This window comes from Silene latifolia, unplaced genomic scaffold (genome assembly GCF_048544455.1).
Source record: "Silene latifolia isolate original U9 population unplaced genomic scaffold, ASM4854445v1 scaffold_75, whole genome shotgun sequence".
Lineage (NCBI taxonomy): Eukaryota > Viridiplantae > Streptophyta > Magnoliopsida > Caryophyllales > Caryophyllaceae > Silene > Silene latifolia.
In genome coordinates, this window is record NW_027413661.1 from 2,939,276 (window position 1) to 2,951,534 (window position 12,259).

General features: G+C 38.6%; 1 long non-coding RNA gene across 2 annotated transcripts; it reads left to right on the top strand.

Moving 5' to 3' along the window:
* The first annotated feature begins 221 nt into the window (after positions 1-221).
* On the top strand, positions 222-4,405 carry LOC141640297 (uncharacterized). Of its 2 annotated transcripts, none has more exons than XR_012542929.1 (5): positions 222-708; positions 1,970-2,067; positions 3,178-3,216; positions 3,606-3,717; positions 4,107-4,405. It is a non-coding gene; the product is annotated as an uncharacterized LOC141640297 (long non-coding RNA). The 2 variants fall into 2 exon arrangements; XR_012542930.1 differs by having other exon boundaries at positions 249-708; positions 2,001-2,067.
* The last annotated feature ends 7,854 nt before the right edge of the window (positions 4,406-12,259 follow it).

Genomic DNA, 12,259 nt, shown 5'->3' on the forward strand with positions numbered 1-12,259 from the left:
ATGTTCGACTCGAATGTACGACGAAAATGCCCTCTAAGAGAAAATCACTAGTAGAAAAACCTTAATTTGCGGCTCTTCATTTGCGGCGTTTTTGCCAAAAAGCAGCAAATAAAAATTGAATTAATTTATTGATTTTTATAACACATGGTTATTTGATGCGTTTACTGAAAAAATGCCGCAAATAGAACAATATGAGGCGTTTTATCCCCAAACGCAGCAATAAGATACTGGATATTTACAACAAAAGCAAGTAACACTTCCTCACCCATTCATCCAATCATCCCTGTTAGAGACAACAAGTCCAAATCCCTAATTTTGTTTCACTATTTCTCACTTTCTCCCTCATCCCTCATCCCTCACAGTCTCACACCTCTCAATCTACCGCGTCGACCAAGGCGGTCGCCGTTACGAACCACCGTCCTTCGCCCTCCACGATATGTCACCGTACTGTTAACTACCGCATTTTCGCGACTTTTCTCCTCAGGTTTGTACACCGACAGACGACTTAGCCGGAGGCCCGGAGCCCCACCTACATCCTGAGACTCGCCCACCAGTGGAAACTTTCCAAACACCAGTCTTCACCCGCATGCACGCCCTCACAAAATGCGTTAAATCTCGTCGGCTCGACATTTCCCCACCGCGCCGGATGTCACCATATCTCCCTCACCACAGGCGGTGCCTTCCTTTCACTCTCTCCTTAACTAATAGGTAAAATTATTCTCTTGAATGATTTAATTTAGCTTTTAGGGTTTCTGGGTGATTCAAAATTAGTATCTTAGTAATGTTACTTTAGATATGAAATGATAAATTATATGCTTATAGCATAATTGTTGTTGTATTTGGCTTTAGTTATGCTTAATTATCATTTCATGACAAAAATAACATCATTAGCATCCTAATTTTACCGATTGAAGTTGTAGCTGTTCATTTATTTGTGAACTTTGAAGATTTTATGGCATTGGTTTGTAAATTTTAATTATTAGACTATTAAGTCTCATAACCAACACCAAACGGAGGTATAAGTGTGTAACTATGCCACATCATTTGATATTTAGGACAGTTGAAACATAGGTACCAGATGCATAGAAGTAGTTATAATTTGTTCTTTTCATAACAAATAGACTATTTAGGACTGTTTGAAATGGGTGTTCACCTAGCGTGCTTTGTTTATTTGAGTCATGGGAGGATAAGAATGCTTATTTAGATGGCATTTCATTTTAATTGTTTTACTGTTTCCAACTTCTATAATCTTTATTAAGAGATGATTCATTTGTTTTAGCCTATTACATTGTTAGAATAATCCCACTTTATTTGAGCTTGACGTGGTGCTTGGTGATCTTTATGAACAGACTAGAATTTTAGCAAGTTTAACTCACAATCTACTGGAGCCTTAGAAACACCTGGGTATTGACATGTTATATTTTAGATCTCCCAAGTGAGAAAGTATTCAAATATCATATCATAAAAACTGATAGTTTCTGAATGTTAAGGAACAAATCGTAAGCAGAAAAAAATAAATTACAGCTGCAGGAGATTAAATTGCATGCTCACCTGGGATTGAGGTTACCCTTGACTACTTTCTATCCGTATTTTCTCCATCGAAACCCATCATAAAGGATGTCAATCTCACTGGTGTGATTAGTTCAGCATTCTTTTATATTGTCGAGCACTAGCAGTCTCTTTGAGGCCTCATTTGAATCAAGAATCAACCGAAGTTGTGGACTATAACTCGAGATATAAAGGTTTGAGTAACAACGGGTCATCTATGAATTGTTCAGTGATATTAAGAATATGAAATTTGACCAAATAGTGTGTAGGATATTTCTAAAGACATCATTCTTGCAATTTGGACTGTTCGAGGGACTGACATTTGAGATTGGCTGTTGGAGTGTCATTGTAGCATTGATATGCATATTGATAATTAGCTTGTTCTATTGCTTGTTTATGATTTTGTCAATGCATGATTCAGGGATGTTTTGCGTCTTTCTGAATTGAAACAGATTCCTTACCTGACAAACAAAGAAGGTGACGCTAGTTGAGAAGATAGCTTAGCTTGTTGAAAATAAGGTACTGGTTTCCATTTCAACATGTAAGTTTATGTAAGTTGGCCTAATTGAACTAGCATACTTCGTATTACTTATATGAAGCTAACTAATACTAATCAGATTATTAAAAAGATGTTTTGGTAACGATCTTCCCCATACCGCTGTTTAGTTAGTTGTCTAAATTAATTTTGTATGATCGATATTAGTATGGTGTTTCTTAGATAGGTTTTGTTAGGACAGTTTTGCAACTGAGTATTAGAACGTCTCCATTAGTGAGTCCTGAACATGGAATGGCAATATTCCTGTCCAATAACCCATCCCAGACCCCCTAATCTCCTTGTCACTTCGTACAGATTACATGGTAATTAATGCTTCAATGTTAGCTTAGCTATTGCATCTGTCAACTAGTTTAGGGTTAGATTTTGAACTTACTGATAAATTGTTTGGATTAATTGTAATCTCATAATATGCCTTGCTTTTTTCTACATTCTGAACTTATGATGGACATTTTTCAGGAACTCAATTGTGGTAGAGAAAGAACACAGACATCAGAGGTCGGACAAGTATTTTTTAGGAACTCGATCTAACTTCACCTCAATTGGGTTTTCCACTACATTAAATTTCAGTCAATAGCTCTTTAAGTAGACCATTTAGCCTTGTTTGACATTTTAGCCGTGCTATTTGCTATCATACTGCCATATCAGGTTCCAAGTTTAGTCATTTTTGTATTAGATTAATTTGGTCGTGATCTTTTGGCTAAGCTTGACACCATATTTGCTTCAAATTTAATCCTGTGGATACTAATTACTTGTCTTGTGGATCTTTTGGTGTTTCTTAGATAGGTTTTGTTAGGACACTTTTGCAACTGAGTATTAGAACGTCTCCATTAGTGAGTCCTGAACATGGAATGGCAATATTCCTGTCCAATAACCCATCCCAGACCCCCTAATCTCCTTGTCACTTCGTACAGATTACATGGTAATTAATGCTTCAATGTTAGCTTAGCTATTGCATCTGTCAACTAGTTTAGGGTTAGATTTTGAACTTACTGATAAATTGTTTGGATTAATTGTAATCTCATAATATGCCTTGCTTTTTTCTACATTCTGAACTTATGATGGACATTTTTCAGGAACTCAATTGTGGCAGAGAAAGAACACAGACATCAGAGGTAGGACAAGTATTTTTTAGGAACTCGATCTAACTTCACCTCAATTGGGTTTTCCACTACATTAAATTTCAGTCAATAGCTCTTTAAGTAGACCATTTAGCCTTTTTTGACATTTTAGCCGTGCTATTTGCTATCATACTGCCATATCAGGTTCCAAGTTTAGTCATTTTTGTATTAGATTAATTTGGTCGTGATCTTTTGGCTAAGCTTGACACCATATTTGCTTCAAATTTAATCCTGTGGATACTAATTACTTGTCTTGTGGACCTTGTTTTTGGTCATATAAGTTTGTTTTAGCTGTAGCTCAAAGTTAATGAACATGGTAATTGGTACTACTAAGTATTTTGTTTAAAGTCAACTGTAAATTTTAAGTGAGCATATTTTCACAGGTCTGCTGGAAAATGAAAGGTTGATTGTTCTGGTATGTGCCTACTGCTAAAGCTGTTGAAGGTTGCAAGCTTGTTAGGAAGGAAAAGTACTCTCTTTGCTAGCCTGATCAAAGTAAATTTTCTAGATATACTTGAAGTGCCTATAAAGTATGATTTCTGATATTCAATACTATCTCTAGTCCAAGCCAAGTTCCCCTGAAATTGAAGATTCAATACACCCTCAACATACTACATTACCATTTGCAACTATTTAACATCAAATTCGAACGGTCCTGACATCCTACAGTTACTATTCCATGAATTAATCAAAAATTATTTTCTGATAATAACTAATCAAAGCAGCTTAGCAGCCACATTGGATTCTATTAGACTTCTGTGAAATTTGTGATGCTACTGGGTCTTGTGTATCTTTATATTTAGTTTTCATTTGTTTTTGACTTATTCGCCAAAGGTACTCATTGAAGGCAGTTAAGGTAATGTATTCTGTTGCATTAATGACAGGTGAACATCCAGTAAAAGCGGTCGATATGTCAGACGGATGGATATATCCTTTAGTGCATCAGCTTCTTCACATCTTAAACAAAAAGCAGATGGCTCTAACGTAGCAGCTGCAGCCTGCAGAAGCTCAAGTGGTCAGCTGAGATGGTGTTGTTGCTAGGCGTCTAGAGTATTTAGTTAAATTCTTTAAGTTTTATATTGCATTTGTACTATTTTTGAATCATGTATGTGTTTTAGTTCTATTTGATGTATGAATTTAGAATACTTACTAAAATCATTTAAGATTGTGTTATGGAAGAATATATCTGAGAGTTAAATCAGATTTTGTAAAAAAAAAAAAAAAAAAAAAATTTTTTTTTTTTACTATTTGCGGCGTTTTTTTAAAAAAACGCCGCAAATAAGAGATTTATTTGCTGCGTTTTTTAAGCGCCGCAAATAACATTTCTATTTGCGGCCCCCTTATTTAATGCTACATCAAAAACGCCGCAAGGCCCCTTTTGTGGAGCCGCAAATAAATATTTTTGTACTAGTGAATTAAACAAGATTGATTAAGTTGATTGATGTGGAGTTGGTCAAATTGGTCGGTCATGCAAAACGAGGCTGGTACTAAGAAAGATCCGAGCTTACGTGGTCGAAAGTTCAAGCACGTAGGCGCCAAAAAGTAAGAGTGTGGTCTAGAATGCAAAGGGAGAAGAGAAGGGCGGACACTCGCGTGAGAAATATGAGGGACGCAGGTCCCTATTTATAATAATCATAGGGAGGAATTAGGGTTTCGGAGAAACTTTGGAAGTAAATCTCGAAAAGATTTGAAAATACGCAGAAAGGAGCTGGGGAAGAGGCGCAGTAGCCACTGCGTCTCTTGGAAGAGGCGCAGCACCTGCTGCGTCCTTTCCCCAATGGTTTCCTCCTACGGAAGAAAGATTTCCGCGTTTCTATTATGGAATTACGGTTTGATCTTGATTTCCTTAATATTTATAAAATATTTCCAGGATATAATTTAACAAAGGTTAAAAGAGTGAAAATATGGAATAGAAATATCCGGAATATTCCAGAATATTCTAACTCGGCATTTTAAACGGTTATTAGAAAATGAAGACGGTTTTTGACCCGGACTCCAAATGTACTCTAATTACTGTCAAAACGACCGTATCGGCGCGTAGATGACGACTATGAGGTAGAAACAGGTGTTTGAGCTATCACTTGACGATAAACTTACGAACTATCATAAATCGTTCCGTGTACCAAACATGCGGCCCACTCATCACCCGGTGGTTTGCGGGAGGTGCAGAAATGAGGTATCTACAGCTACCACTTCTTCAGGAGATGAGGTAAAGGGAACGGTCAACTTTCCCAAGGCTTGTAACAAAGTCTACCGATGCTCGAAGGATGTAGAAATAAGTTGCCAAACTGAAACTTTGGACTTCGCCTTTTGCAGTTGTTTAAGGATCGAGTTTTCGAGAACCTTGGGTTGAGTGTCCACGCCCGGGACAATTAGTTATTCGTTGTTGGAATTGTTGTTGCATTGTTCGGGTTTTGATAGAGGCATCCGGGCCAGGTAAGATGACCGATCTCTTTTACTTGTTTGCCCTTTCCCGGAACAACGTAGACGTCCTCTGCGTCGTCTCTCCAGATACCGTTGATTTCAGGATCTTGAAGGTACCTTGGAGGGGTATTCCTCAGTGGATAGTTTTTGTAGGGGAAGTTCGTGTGAGGGTAGTTTTTGTGGGGTTGATTATTGTGGGGTGCGTGTAACACCCTTGTACACCAAGGTCCTTACCAAGGACCACCCCAATGTACGAAGGTCCTACCATCTCAGTTTCCCGAGGTAAGTAGATCAAATGAACAATAGTAGAACGTATATTAAATGGTTTTATACTTTACATAGTTACATAGAGGAATAAAGATACAACGCATAAAACTACAAGAATTATTAAATGTGAGTAACGGCGGCATCTACTTCGGTAGTATGATGACTCGATTCCCTTCCAAGCCCCGCAAGCATTAAGACTAGCTGTACCTGTTAAACCAACTGCTCACCATCCCCGAATGGATCACCACATTTTTAAAACGCAACACGGGGTCAGTTCACTGCATAACAAAATAAGACAAGTACGATAAAAGTAAACAGCTGTCACAATCCACCTCCAACTCCCAATCACATCATGTAACTGACTACACACTAAAGTGTGTAGCCCTACCAGTGGGGGACCGCAGCCTTGCCCACCAAATCCCTGCTCATCAACGAGCGATAACCACGTTCATTAATGTGCACATCCCCTCCTGTGGCGGGTTCCACAGAGGGCAAAATTAGGGCGTGAAGCCACTCCCGCAAGTGACTCCACTCAGCCGAGGATGCGGCTCGCGAACATCACCTACAACTATCACAACAAAAACACCAAACTCCAACCCAACAACAGCAGCTAATCACAATATTAATCGTACAAACAATTACCACAAAATCTTAAAATCAATTAAACAGTAAACCGAGTAGGAAAAACCCTACCTTATCGTTAATCCATGAAAATGCATCCAATAATTAGCTAGGCAAGACTCTGAGGCGAAACCTACAAGTAGTAACCACATTCTATCACCAGACTACGCCAAAACCTACTGAAAAACAACAACGAAACTACGACTTTCCTAGAGACGCGGACCAAAGTCGGCAACGATGACATCCCGGCTCGAGGACTCCAAGCATGAACCATTCCCCCTCCTAGAGTTAATGTCTAGGATAGATGAGAGAGTATAGAGAGGTGGGTGATAGAGAGGAAAGAGAGATATGTTAGGGTTTGAAAGATAGGGAACCGTCGAAAACTGAAATAAGGTTTACCAACTTGCGTTTTATACTAACGCGTCAACAGCGGCGATACTCGGTCGAGTACTTTTATTGTAATACCCCGTAATTTCGGACCGTTATTATATTGCGGAAGTAATTTATTAATCAAGTAAAATTTGATATTAATGTATTGGAAGTAATAATAATTCAAAGAAATATAATTCTATTATATTTTGAAGTAAAGTATTTATTTTGATAATTTCGAAATGTTTAAAAATAGTTTAAACCGTGTAAAAACCTTTTATTTCGAAATAAGGGCATATCGGGAAAAATGACAACTCTTTTGAAAATTGGACAAACGATTTTGGAAATGGGTCATATGAGTACTCAATCTTCTTGTAATCTCGTGTTTAAGAACTTTGGCCTTGTCGGAATTTGCAATTGACAAGCGGTTCTAACTATCGTCGTAACGAGCCAAAACCGACTAATGAAATTCCGCCAAATCCCGCTCCCCTTTCTCCCTTTCCGCGGCACACCTCCCTCTCCCTCCTTTCCTTCTGATTTTTCTTTTCCAACTACATCTCCTTGAACATTCTAACACATTCCAAAACTAAAAACACCATTTTCATCTTAAAACCTAAGATTTCTAAGGTAATTTCATCATAACTTCTTCGTTTCTAGTCCGATTTTCGCAAAATTTATATTTTCGGAATCCTCTCTTCAAGATCTACATCCTAGTATGTTTTAATTTCAGTTTTCATTATGTCGATTTAAGATGATTTTGGGCATAATTTCGGTTTTAGTGCTTATAATTGTGTTTTTATTGTTTATTTAGGTGAGGATTTAGAAGACGAGTTTGGAGACTCGTATATAGTTGAAGATAGGGGCTAGCTTGCATATTAGGGTTTGGTGTTCAAGGTGCTAATTGCTCATTTTGTTGCTAAAGGTAACATATTTCGAGTTACTCGACGAATTAATGTCACAATCTTGTTTTCTTGTATGATTTGGTGATTTTTATTTGAGTAGTTTATTTCACATAAAAATATGGCTTAAATTCATGTCTTTTGTATGTTTAAGTTCACATATTAATATGGAAATGAAATGGGAATGATTAATTGATGCTTAAAACGGTGTTAAAATGAACAAAAACGGAGAAACGGAGGATTGGGGGTGGCGGCTCAGCAGGCCCAGCAGGCCCGGCAGGCCCGTGTAGGCCCACGGCAGCCTTGGGTTGGCCCGGGTCAGCCCGTTGCTTGTTTTCGCGATTTTTCATGCGTTGTTCGTCGTTTTGGGTTCATTAATGTTATAGTTAGTATAAGTAACACATGGGTAAACTTTTGAAATGAATAATGTTAGTAGTAAATATAATGTTGGTGGTAAAATTATTCTTATATTGGTAGTTTGCACATGTTAGGATAGGTTATGATATGAAATCGTAATGAATAGGCTTAGAATGAATTTTATAGCGATAATTGTAATGTTTGGATGATTATGCCGAAAACTGAGCCTTAGTCCCTTTGACTGAATCGATGTCAGTCAATTGTGTGATTGGTCAGCCGCAATTTAACCCGTACCTGTCGCAGGGCTGGGGTTGCGGGTAAAAATTCGGTTGGATGAAATTTTGTATGAATTGGATAATCGGCCTTATTCTTATTTTAGGCCATTTATTATGTTTTATTTAGTTGATTTGAGTAGTTTCTTATATTGTAGAAACGGCCCTAGATTCCCTGAAACCTTTAATATTGTTAATATTGCTAGAAATGGAATTGGTATTGAATACTTCTTGCAGGTTGTTGAGTTTGTCATAGATAGGTCTTTATAGTCTCTGACGAGTATATGTTCACTGCTTAATAGCCTTTGTGTTCCTGACTTGGTGGGTTTATATCCAAGTTGGGGCATGACCTCGTTACTTATTTTGAGGGTAAGTGGTCAGCTTAAGTACTAGCCAACCCTTTGGTGGACTCCTTAGGGTACTCACTTTGTTTTAAAAAAATTGTGGGTCTTGGGTGCGGTGGTGTGTATCCGCATGTCTAGGTCTGCGCAGATTTAGGACTAGGGTTGTGTTGTGTCTTGGCCATGTTTTGATAGAACCTCTGAGCCAAGATACCGATTCGATTACCTTCCCTACCTCGTGGTATAGACTTGAGTTACAGAGTGACTATTGACGGTGCTAAGAACTTATGCCTGTCTTTGATATATTGCCCTTTCTTGTATGGTGATTTTATGAATTGTAATAGGTGAGATGCAAGCCAGTTACAATTGATAAAGTTTGGATTACTGCTTGTTATATGTTTCACATGATAGTTTAATTTGGTCAGTTTAGTGTTCATATGTTAGAATACTCGATAATTGAATTATTTATCATGTTGTTTACATGTTACATTAAATATGACATTTCGTATTGGGAGGACTCAAGTTACTCCCCACCGAATTGTGGCTTTCGTGTTTGTATAAAATGCGATTGTGAGTTGATGATGATTAGATGGGGTACACGGACGAGCTAGTGAGCAAAAGAACCTTGGACTTAGTTTGGCTATATTTTGTAGTAAACCTTTAAACATTTGGTTGTGTTTATATTTTGAAGGGACATATGTCTCCCTCTTTTACTTTGGTTTGTATCACTATATTCTCGTGTCTTTAGCTATGTTATGTAAATTAGTTTGTTAGTATTTGCAGGTTTTGGCACTCTTCATTTGGAAATGTTTGTGAATGGTTTAGAAAAGTTTTAAAAATTACAGGTTTTATCTAGTTGAACCAATTACAAACATATCCTGTCAGTTTTTCTGTAGAATTTACGTGTTTATTTATCGCTATATATGAGGGTGTCACATTTATACTCGGCCGAGTAAGCTCTACTCGATCGAGTGTTACCACTACTAGCCAAGTAACCCCTACTAGGTTAATTAACAGGTACGTATATCCTCTATTCTCTCTCCCATCCTTTCCTACGAGTCTTCTCTGGTCAAACGGTCGGTTAAGAGGTCCTTAAACAACGCGGGTTTTACAGTGCGTGCCAGAATGGTCGCGGGAGCAATCCTTTTGGGTGAGGGGAGTTTTGGGTGCTTGGAGGACCTTCCCTTGGGCGTGGTGTTGGTGTTGGTGGGTTTAAAATCAACCGGTGGTAGGCGTCCTCAAGTCGTGTAATCCTTTCTGAGAGACTGGCTATGGCTTCTTCAACCACTTGGAACATGGTGAGCATGGTTGGGCGCTGAATACGAATATCCCATCCGGGGTATCCTTTTCCAAGGCGTTCACCTCGTCATCAATTGGTAGGATGAGGTGTGAGCAATCCAGGGTTGGCTCGTCATCAGAGATGGCATGGATTCCCAGGGGGTTCATTTTGTTATTTGTTTTGGTGGGTGGAGGTAAAGGTAATTCCCCTTTCTCAATCATATCTTGAATGGCGTGCTTCAGTTTAAAGTAAACCCCCGTGTCATGAACTTTGCCTTGTTGGTATTGGCAGTAGGCGTTGGAATTCCGGAAACGGGTTTTCTTAGCCTCGAACCGGTCCGGAGTGGGTCCAGTTAGTTGTAGCTTCCATTGGTCCATGAGTCTTTTTAGGGCACTGGAATAGGTCGTCCTCAAGTTTGTAAACACCATTTAGGGACGTTCAGTTTTCTTTGTGGTTGGTTCGACGAGGTTGACCTCATCGATTTTGTTTGTCTGGCCGTAGGGGCGAGATCTAGTTGATGTAGATACTTGATAGCCTCTACCGGTGGTTTTGGATAGGACACCCTTGCGCAGGTCGTCTTCAATGCGGGTTCCGAGGATTTGTAGGTCCTGGAACGTTGTGATGTTTTGATATCTCAGTAAGTTCGCATAAAGCGGTCGGAGGTTGTTGACAAACTTCTCCACCAGAGTTGATTCACTCGGCTTACTGACCAATTGAGTGCTTAACCTCCTCCACCAGAGTTGATTCACTCGGCTTACTGACCAATTGAGTGCTTACCCTCCTCCTCAAAATTCAAATCCCGACTCCAACAACGAGTCAAACCGAGTCAAACACAAAAAACAAAACCATTCAAAAGCTTTTATGTTAAGGTTTCCCAGAATCTTACATAGTCAAGTACCAAACATGTGCATCCAAATCCTAGGATAGAACAAATCATGATTACACTTGTGTGAAAGCGACAAGACACCTCGAAGACGTGCTACATGGCTCGCGCCTCTTTGAGTAGCCTAGGTGGCCACGTCGCTCAAAACTCACACAACCACTCATTTTCCTATAAATAGCCCTCAAATGCAACCATTTGAGAGTTACGCGAGTGTCCGCGTCCTCACCTCTCCCTTAAAATTCTCGACTCGACTTCCTAAGTCACAATCACAACCTACCGATCGTAAACACAAGCCTTACACATTGTTTGGTACCGTCATCGTGCATTAAACCACTTGACCGACCATCTCGACCACTACACCATCACTAAACTTAACAAAACACTCTTTTTACTTACCGAAACGATTTTAAACCAAGTTTTCCGACCAAACAAGTTGATACACTTCGTCGATTTCTCGCCATAAGCCTAGCATGTAAGTATGAGGGTGTAAAAATCTTCTTTTATCATGTTTTCATTTGTTTTACGACTATAACATGCTAAAACATGCATAACATGGTCCAAAACATGGAAAGAATAAGCCAGAGGACTTTTGGTTGAGGCAGAGGCTACTTACGTAGCAGATAGACCCTGCCCAGCCTTAAGTCCAAACCGTGTTTGGTCTCTTCATCTCTTTATTTTCATATTTGTAAACGGTTTTTACCATTTCAAGTATTTTCAAACCATTTTTACAAGTTTTAACCATAAAACATTTTTCACCCTTGGTTCTTAATACCATGACGGTTTAATCCGTGTTTCGGTGATAATATTTGGTTAATTACATTTAAAAGGTATATTAAAGCCTTTTATTTCATTTCTTTACATTTTGGAGGGTATTTTAAAGTCTTTCATCATTTCTTTACGTTTTCAAAATAAATGTATTCACTACTACAGATACAGGCTATAACAATGGGTAAAAACCGCTGTTAAAACAAAAAGCGGACGTTGTTAAAGCGGCCGTTATAAAAGGTATTTACAATGGTTAGGTTATTTACTAAAACCGTTGCGGAAATTATTCACAGCGGTTAAAAGCCGTTGTTGTTGCGAGTAAGTCGTTGTGGAAAGTTTGACAAAATTTTGGTGGGAAAGATATAACAACGGTTACAATATAAATACCCGTTGTTGTATCTTTCCCACCAAAATTGTGAAGACTTTTAACAACGGGTAAACGGAATATAACCGTTGTTGATATTGTTAGTAACAACGGTTCTTCTTTTAAAACTTGTTGTTGAATATTATGCGCGGGTATTTGTGAAAGGTATTTACAACGGTTCTTCGTTTAAAACCTG